The sequence below is a fragment of the Grammomys surdaster genome, unplaced genomic scaffold (assembly GCF_004785775.1).
Source record: "Grammomys surdaster isolate TR1022 unplaced genomic scaffold, NIH_TR_1.0 126035, whole genome shotgun sequence".
NCBI lineage: Eukaryota > Metazoa > Chordata > Mammalia > Rodentia > Muridae > Grammomys > Grammomys surdaster.
This window is the reverse complement of record NW_021620848.1, coordinates 2,762,689-2,770,438: the sequence shown is the minus strand read 5'-3', so window position 1 is coordinate 2,770,438 and position 7,750 is coordinate 2,762,689. Positions and strand designations below refer to the sequence as shown.

The 7,750-nt window shown below is 38.1% G+C and overlaps 1 pseudogene; it reads right to left on the bottom strand.

Annotated features, from left to right (window-relative positions):
* Positions 1-5,111: 5,111 nt before the first annotated feature.
* Positions 5,112-5,778, bottom strand: LOC114610252 (annotated as a pseudogene).
* Between the last annotated feature and the right edge of the window lie 1,972 nt (positions 5,779-7,750).

Here is a 7,750-nt window from a genome sequence, read left to right as displayed (position 1 = left end):
GTTTACAGAAAAGGGTTGGCGGTTATACATTGTTAAAAAGATACAAAGAAAAGAAGAGGAACAAAGAGAAGGATATTCATCATATGAATGGGGTTTCAAGGAGTTTACATCAGACCCAAGAAATAGGACCTTACTCTTAATTACAAATAGAAACCTTATTTAGGGAGGACTTAACACAAGACAAATAGAAACTTCTTCCTAATTACAAGTAGAAATCTTATTTCACAGAACTTAACACAGGACAAACAAGAACTTATTCTTTACCTAGGATTTAATACAGGACAAAGAGGAACTTCTTTTTTTTTTATTGTTTTAGCTCCAAACAGAGCTCTCAACTGGAAAAGCATAGTTTCCTGTTTTGGTCTTCCATTAACTTCTGAGATATTAGTGCCTGTTTTGGTCTCACAGCGGCTAGAACACTAACATTAAAACTGTGGAAGCTCACGTCTATGCTGACTCTGATATATATAATCTTCCAAATATCCCCTGCAGCTCATATCAGGCATATAAACCTTTGAAGTGGCATTATCGAAAGCAGAATCTTTATAAGCATGTCCCTGAGATCATTTTGGGTAGAGTTTTCCTTAGGTTGTCCTATAGTTTAGTCATAAATTACATATCACATTCTCAACTGCCCTGCTGAAATTTGCTAAAAAAGAAAAGATGGGCATATTTCCTGGTTCTGTAACGTTTTTCCTCTGTTTTAGTTCAACAAACACAGACTTGATTTATAGTTAAGTCCTTATACCTACATAACTACCTACAGTCAATTTTAGAAAGGCATTTTCTCTCTCTCTCTCTCTCTCTCTCTCTCTCTCTGTTTCTCTCTCTGTCTTTTTTCTTGTTTATAGTTTTTTGAGGTCAGGTTTCACTATGTAGCCCTGGCTATCCTGGAATTCACTCTGTAGACCAGGCTGGCCTGAAAACTCACAGAGATCTTCCTGTCTCTGCCTACTGAATGTTGGTATTGCTAAAGACATGTGCTACCACTGCCTAGCTACAAAAGGCATCTTCTTAATTGAGGCTTTCTTCTCTCTGAAAGAAACACTTGCTTGTTTCAAGGCAACATAAAACTAGTCAGAACAACTGACCTCTTAACCTGACACACAAACACATCACTGTTAAGGATAACATTGCTTTTTCTAGTGTCTCCTGGATCTCATATTAATTTCAGCATTACAATATAAAATATTTACAAACTTAAAATCTCATTTTTACTAATTTAAACATGTTAAAAGTTCATTCTCTTTAAAATACCACATCTATTTTAAAATTGAAACTCTCTTAACTGTGGACTCCTATAAAATCAAAAATAAATTAAGCCAGGTGGTGGTGGCGCACGCCTTTAATCCCAGCACTTGGGAGGCAGAGGCAGGCAAATTTCTGAGTTCGAGGCCAGCCTGGTCTACAGAGTGAGTTCCAGGACAGCCAGGGCTATACAGAGAAACCCTGTCTCGAAAAACCAAACCAAACCAAACCAAACAAAAAAACAAACAAAAAAAAACCCCCAACTTATTTCAGAAGGGAAAAACCAGGTCACAGTCACAATCAGATCAAAGAAAAAACAAATTCTAAAGTGTAAATAATTCAGTGTCCAATTTCAGGGATCCACATGCAATCTCCTAGAGTCCTTCAAAAGGTATGGGTCACTTCTCTGGCTCTGCATTCTGGAACACAGACTGTCAGGAGCCATAATAAGACAAGCTAATAATTAGCAGGTGATCATCCTGAAATGGCTTGCCTTGAATTATTATATAATCTGGTACAAGTAAGGTCTTATTCAGCAAGGCTGTAAGGGACTCATTTTAGGAAAGATTCCTGCTATTAATATGCTTTTCCTATTATTATTAAACATATATAACAATTACTAAGTAATAGCACACCCTTTGGAGCAGATCTCTGCAGATCCACGAAGATGTACTGTCTTGTGGTGATGCAATATAGACAAATGCATGACTTCTTAAGTCTTAATGATGATTCTATAAGAATTCCTAAAATTATATCAATGATTATTAAGCTCTTTTATAGTGGGACTGCTATTAGGTCCCTTTCTGATAGTCAAAACTGCAGTAAGAACTCTGCCAGTCTCCCAAGTGTCATCAGTTAATTGCTCTTAGATAGTAACCAGACTTTCTCCTACTCAGAGCACATTCCAAGAGGTTGTAAAACAATTAACCAAAGGTCATTAAAAGGGAACTAATGATTTATTATAGGTGCTAGGAAGAAGATAAAATATTGCCTGGGTTTATCTATACAAAACTACACTAATAATTTAGTTATAGTTTTTTATTCAATATTTTATTTATTTACATTTCAGATGCCATCTCCCTTCCCCATTCCTCCCACCCATTAATCCCCCATCCCATCCCTCCTCCTCCTTGTTTGCCTTTATACTGTTAAATTAAATGCAAGTATTAAGATCAGTTCTAGGTTGAGGAACTAGCAATACAATAGATGCAAATAGTCCAGGAACAAGGAAGACAATAAACCCAGATAATCAAAGAACATGCACGACAATAAACAAAGTCCTATGATCACTCCTGTGATCACTATTTTTAAGGGCTTATCAGGATGATCAAAATATATGAGCATTCAGTTATAGTTTTAAACCTTCAGTGAACTTATGGAGCTAGACAGGTGATGGATCTTTAGCCAGATAATTACTCCTAATGGTATGCATGTACATTTTTTGTGATGAACTTTGTAACATGTGATCATGTATTTTGAAAGATGTATAAGTACTGAGGACAAAGAGATGAGAGGCAGACACAGTGGAGAGATAGAATAGAATTTTTTGCCTTTTCCCACTTAGAGTAGCATATAGAATAGAATTTTCCCCTTTTTCCAGATAGAAGTTTTCCTTTTCCCCACTTAGGACCTTTCCACTTTTCCCCTTAGATAGCTTTCATAGGAAACTTTTACACTTAGTAATAAACTCTATAATAACTTCTCTAAGTATCTTTTCTTTCTGTGACCTCAGACTAGCAGGCATAAGTTAGAGCCCAGAAGGTCCTGCTGAGATAGAACAAAGGCTATTAACTTAATCCTTTGCTGTTTTTAGGATGAGGTGCTAAGTGCTAGAAACAGCAGTTTCTAGCCTCAGAGGATCACAGAAGGCTGGTCAGTTATAGTAGCATAGTAACTTAGATAAGTAAACTTTTAATATACCACAACCCTAAATATCTCGTAAGACCAAGTCTTCTCTCTCTGCTGCCTCAAGAAGAACCGACAAGAAGAAGAAAAAGACTCCTCCCCTCCACCCCCACGCTGGGGCTGGCTCCCGGCAACAGACAGATTCTATCCTATGCTCTGGCTAGCTCTATGGCAAAACTGCTGCTGTCCTTGGTGGTTGTCCCAAGGTACTGGAATCTCCAGGAATCTAGGATCTTCTGCTACAACTAAGGCTGTACTGTTAACAATAGCCTCTCCTCTCAATCTTCCTGGTGAAAAGCCTCAACATTTCTCCAAAATACCTTCAATCCTGTGTCAACTGCTACTGTAGCTGCATCTTCACTAATGGCTTCTCCTGGTCTCTCACAGTGCCAAGGCTCCATGTTCTGTTCTCCATGATACTTTCATGCCTGCAAAGCCAGTACCACCTGGAAGACTATTACACATGAATGATTTTGGCTTGTTTGGAACAACAGACTGTTCTGTGTGCTAACTCTGAGGAAATGCTTCCCCGAATATTTCATCTCAATGATACATGTCTCTTGTTTGCTTGCTTTATTTTTCTTTTCTTTTATTGAAAATAGATTTTTTTATTCACATAATATATATCCCGGTTATGGCTCCCCCATCCTTTACTCCTCCCAAATCCTCTGTGTCTGGCCTTCCATACAGATCCTGACTCTTCTGTCTCTCATCAGAAAACAAACATATTTCTAAGGGATAATAATAAAATTAAATAAACTATAATATGATAAGCAAAACCCAACAAATTGGAGTTTGACAAAGTACACAAATAGGAAAAGAACCCAACAGAGGGCACAAGAATCAGAGACCCACGAGTTCACACACTCATGAATCCCGTAAAAGCGCTATATTCAAAAACAAAATATACATGCAGAGAATATGGTGTGAACTCAGGTAATCTTGGTGCATGTTGCCTCAGTCTCTGTGAGTTCATATGAGCTTTGATCATGTTGATTTAGAAGGTCTTATTTTCTTGGTTTCTATCCCTTCTGGTTCTTACACTCTTTCTGTTTCCTCTTATGTGAGATTCTCTGATCCCTGAGAAGGCAGATTTAATAGACGCATACCATTTAAGGATTAATGCTCCAAGGTATGCTTATTGTCTCTTCTTCCTCCTCCCTTCCTCCTCCTCTTCCTCCTCCTCCAGAAGGGAAGAGAAGATGGGGGAGGAAACAAAAAAATTGAAGAAGATATCAGTCTTACTTTGGGTTTTATTGCTGTAAAGAGACACCATGATGAAGACAACTCTTTTAAAAGACAATATTTACTTGCAGCTGGCTTATGATTATCATCATGGCAGGAAGCATGGCAGCATACAGACAGACATGGTATTGGAGAAACCAAGAGTTCTACATCTTGATCTTCAGGCAGCAGAAGGGGATGTAATTCCACACTGGGTGGAGCTTGAGCACTAGGAGACTTCAAAGCCTACATGCACAGTGATACAATTCCTCCAACAAGGCCATACCTATTCCAATTAGGCCATGCCTCCAAATAAATCATAAAGTTATATAATCACAATGTTAGAGAAAAGGAGAAATTGTCAAAGTTTAGGCTGAAATTATTCTCAAAGTGCATATAATATAAAAAAGAGAGAATGAGAAAAGCATGAGTTTCAAAGACAAGACATTGTAGAATTTTGAAGTATTTTGCATGATTTTTGCCTCTTTGAACTTTGTTCGGGTAAATGGTTTTTTACATTGTGTGAAGGTGTTAATTTTATACAGGGCAGAGAGCTACATGCTGGCAGGATCTTGGTATTGTCATTTCTATGGCCCATCACTGGTTTTATTTGTAAATACTTGTCCCTCCACACTTGCTCAGACACTTGAAGGTCAGACAGCCCTCTATGCCTAGAGGTAATCTAAACAATATATCAGGTGTTATCTTTTTTTTTTTTTTTTTTTTTTACATACAACAGCAAACACCTTTATTACACGATCTATGAAGGATGGTTATTTGTCTTTCCGGGCTTTGATCTTCCGCAGATAGAACTCCAGCTCCTTGCCTTCAAGCACATAGCCATCTGCTCTGCAACACTGGCCTGGTCTTGAGGCAATACAGGCGAGAAGCTTGCCCTGCTGGAACTGTTCCTCCAGAAGACTGCTGATTTTGGCATTCTTTTTCCTTTCGTCGTATTTCTTTTGAATTTTCTTTGATTGTTTTTTGTTTAAAATCTCTTCCTCCTCGGGAGTCAGTTTGGCCCCCTTCTTGCGGCCCAGGGGCAGTGCATAGTGGGACTCGTACCACTACCAGTACGGTGTGCTGTCAATAAGCACAATGCAGTTCTTCACCAGGGTCTTGGTGCGGACAAGCTCATTATTGGATGCATTGTAGACAACATCAATGATCATTGTTTTTCGAGTACAACACTCAGAGCCCCAGGAAAAGTTCCCCACATCCAATCTCAGAGCACGGTACTTCTTATTGCCTCCTCGAACTCGGACTGTGTGTATGTGGCGAGGGCCAATCTTAGTGTTGGCTGCAGGCCGTCCCAGCCTCATACTTCCGCTTGTTGTGGTAGGGTTTTCTCTTACCTCCGGTCTTGCGGCGCTTGTGCCAGTTTTCCAGAGAGATGCCCATCGGCGCTGGCTGGAAAGAGGAAGTGCAAAGCTTCACGGTCCGGTTTTATCAGGTGTTATCTTGATGCTGCTTAGTTGTAATAAAAATCTGAGGCCCAATAACTGGAGCAGGAAGGAGGAAACAGGACTTCCAGACAGAGAGAGTGATGCCAGGGAAGAAGAAAGATGTGGGAAATTCAAAAGTGGACACAGAGTGGAACAGATGGACCACAGAAGAGTAGAGAGGTATAAAGCATGTGGGAAGTCGTAGGCTAGATAGTTGAATTAAGTTAGATGAGTTAAGTGGGAAATTGCCCATGCAAAAAGCCTATGCTTTCAACTTAATTTGTAGCCTCTTAAATCTTTTTTTGTAGTCATTATTTATACTATCAGTGGGTCCATGAAATTCTTGCTATAGAACCATATTCAAATAAGAGAAATTGTTATTCCAGAAGCTTGAAAGGAATTAAATCAAATAAATTCCTTGCACAGAATAAACCAAACCAAACCAAACCAAACCAAACCAAACCAAACCAACCCAACCCAAACCAAACCAAACTAAACCAACCAACCAACCAACCAACCAACCACCAAACCAACAAACCAGCCAAAGTCAAATGTATATAAAAAAAGGAAATATGATTGCTTCACTAGGTGCTTAAGAGGCCTTTGACAATATCCTTCATATATTGATGATAAAAATCCTGGAAAGTACAATACATAACTCTCTATATTAAAGGCTAATAGAAGAGATAGGTGAAAACACTGGAATATATAAAGGTCTTTCAGGATCACAGTTTGGTTGGAATAATATTAGGAAAAAGACCATTCCATTAAAAAATTTCTAGAGAAAAAATAATTGTGACATTATCCACAGAATGAAGAAAAATTATAAAGTTTGTATGGGATTCTAAGATACTGCAAACACTCAAGCAACCATGAATAAAAAAAAAGTTCTACAGGGGTTACTTTACTAGATTCCATGCTGTCTTATAGAGCTATAATAATAAAACCAAGACGATACTGGAACAAACCAGACCTACAGCTCAATAGAATAAACAAAAGATATTTAATATGAACCCAGAAGTACAGTATGTAAAAATATATACTGAATGACAGTTACCATCGTCAATAAGTTGTACTAGTGTTAGAATGAAGTTGGACACGTATCTATTGCCCTGCTTGAAAATCAACGTCAAAGGAATCAAATACACAATGTAAAACCAGAAATAAGAAGTTATTTTCAACAGAATTCCTGGTTTCCATATGTAACAAATTACAAAAACATGTTCATGTTCTCTGAATTTTCACTCTACACAGTCTTGGTATCAGGATAGGTGGATGCCTTCACTGTTTTTCATTTTTAATGATAAATAATTCTGACAATAAGATACTTGGAGGGAAATGGGTTTAGTTTGTCTTACAATTTTTAGTTGTCATACAGGGAAGTCAGAGCTGGAACTCAAGGCAGGAATCTAGACACAGGAACTAATGTAGAGTCCATGGAGGGGTGCTTCTTACTAGCCCACCCCTCATGGCTTTCTCAATCTAATTTATTATAATGTCCTAGACTACTCTGTCAGATATATTAAGAAATGTATTGAGCATGGCCCTCCCACATTAATCATAAGTCAAGAAAAAGTATTGCATGCCAATCTGCTAGAGATATTTTCCATTTGATGTTCCTTCTTCCCAAATGACTCTAACTTGTGTTAAGTTGACATAGAAACTAGCCAGCACAGTTGATAAGAATTTGCCCACCTGACTGGATTTCATATTACCAGAATTAAAAAAATATATATCTGAGTAGTTTTGAGAAGCCATTTTCACAGTGGATGAAATGAGGGATTGAGAACACCTTGGGTGGTTGGCTTCAGTATCTTATAGTGTTCAGTCTTGAGTGGAATTAAACCAAGATTAAGAAAGAAACATGAGAGTCAAGAGAAACTTCTCTCTGTATCCCGATCCAGATGTCAGTAAGTAGCCTTATGTTT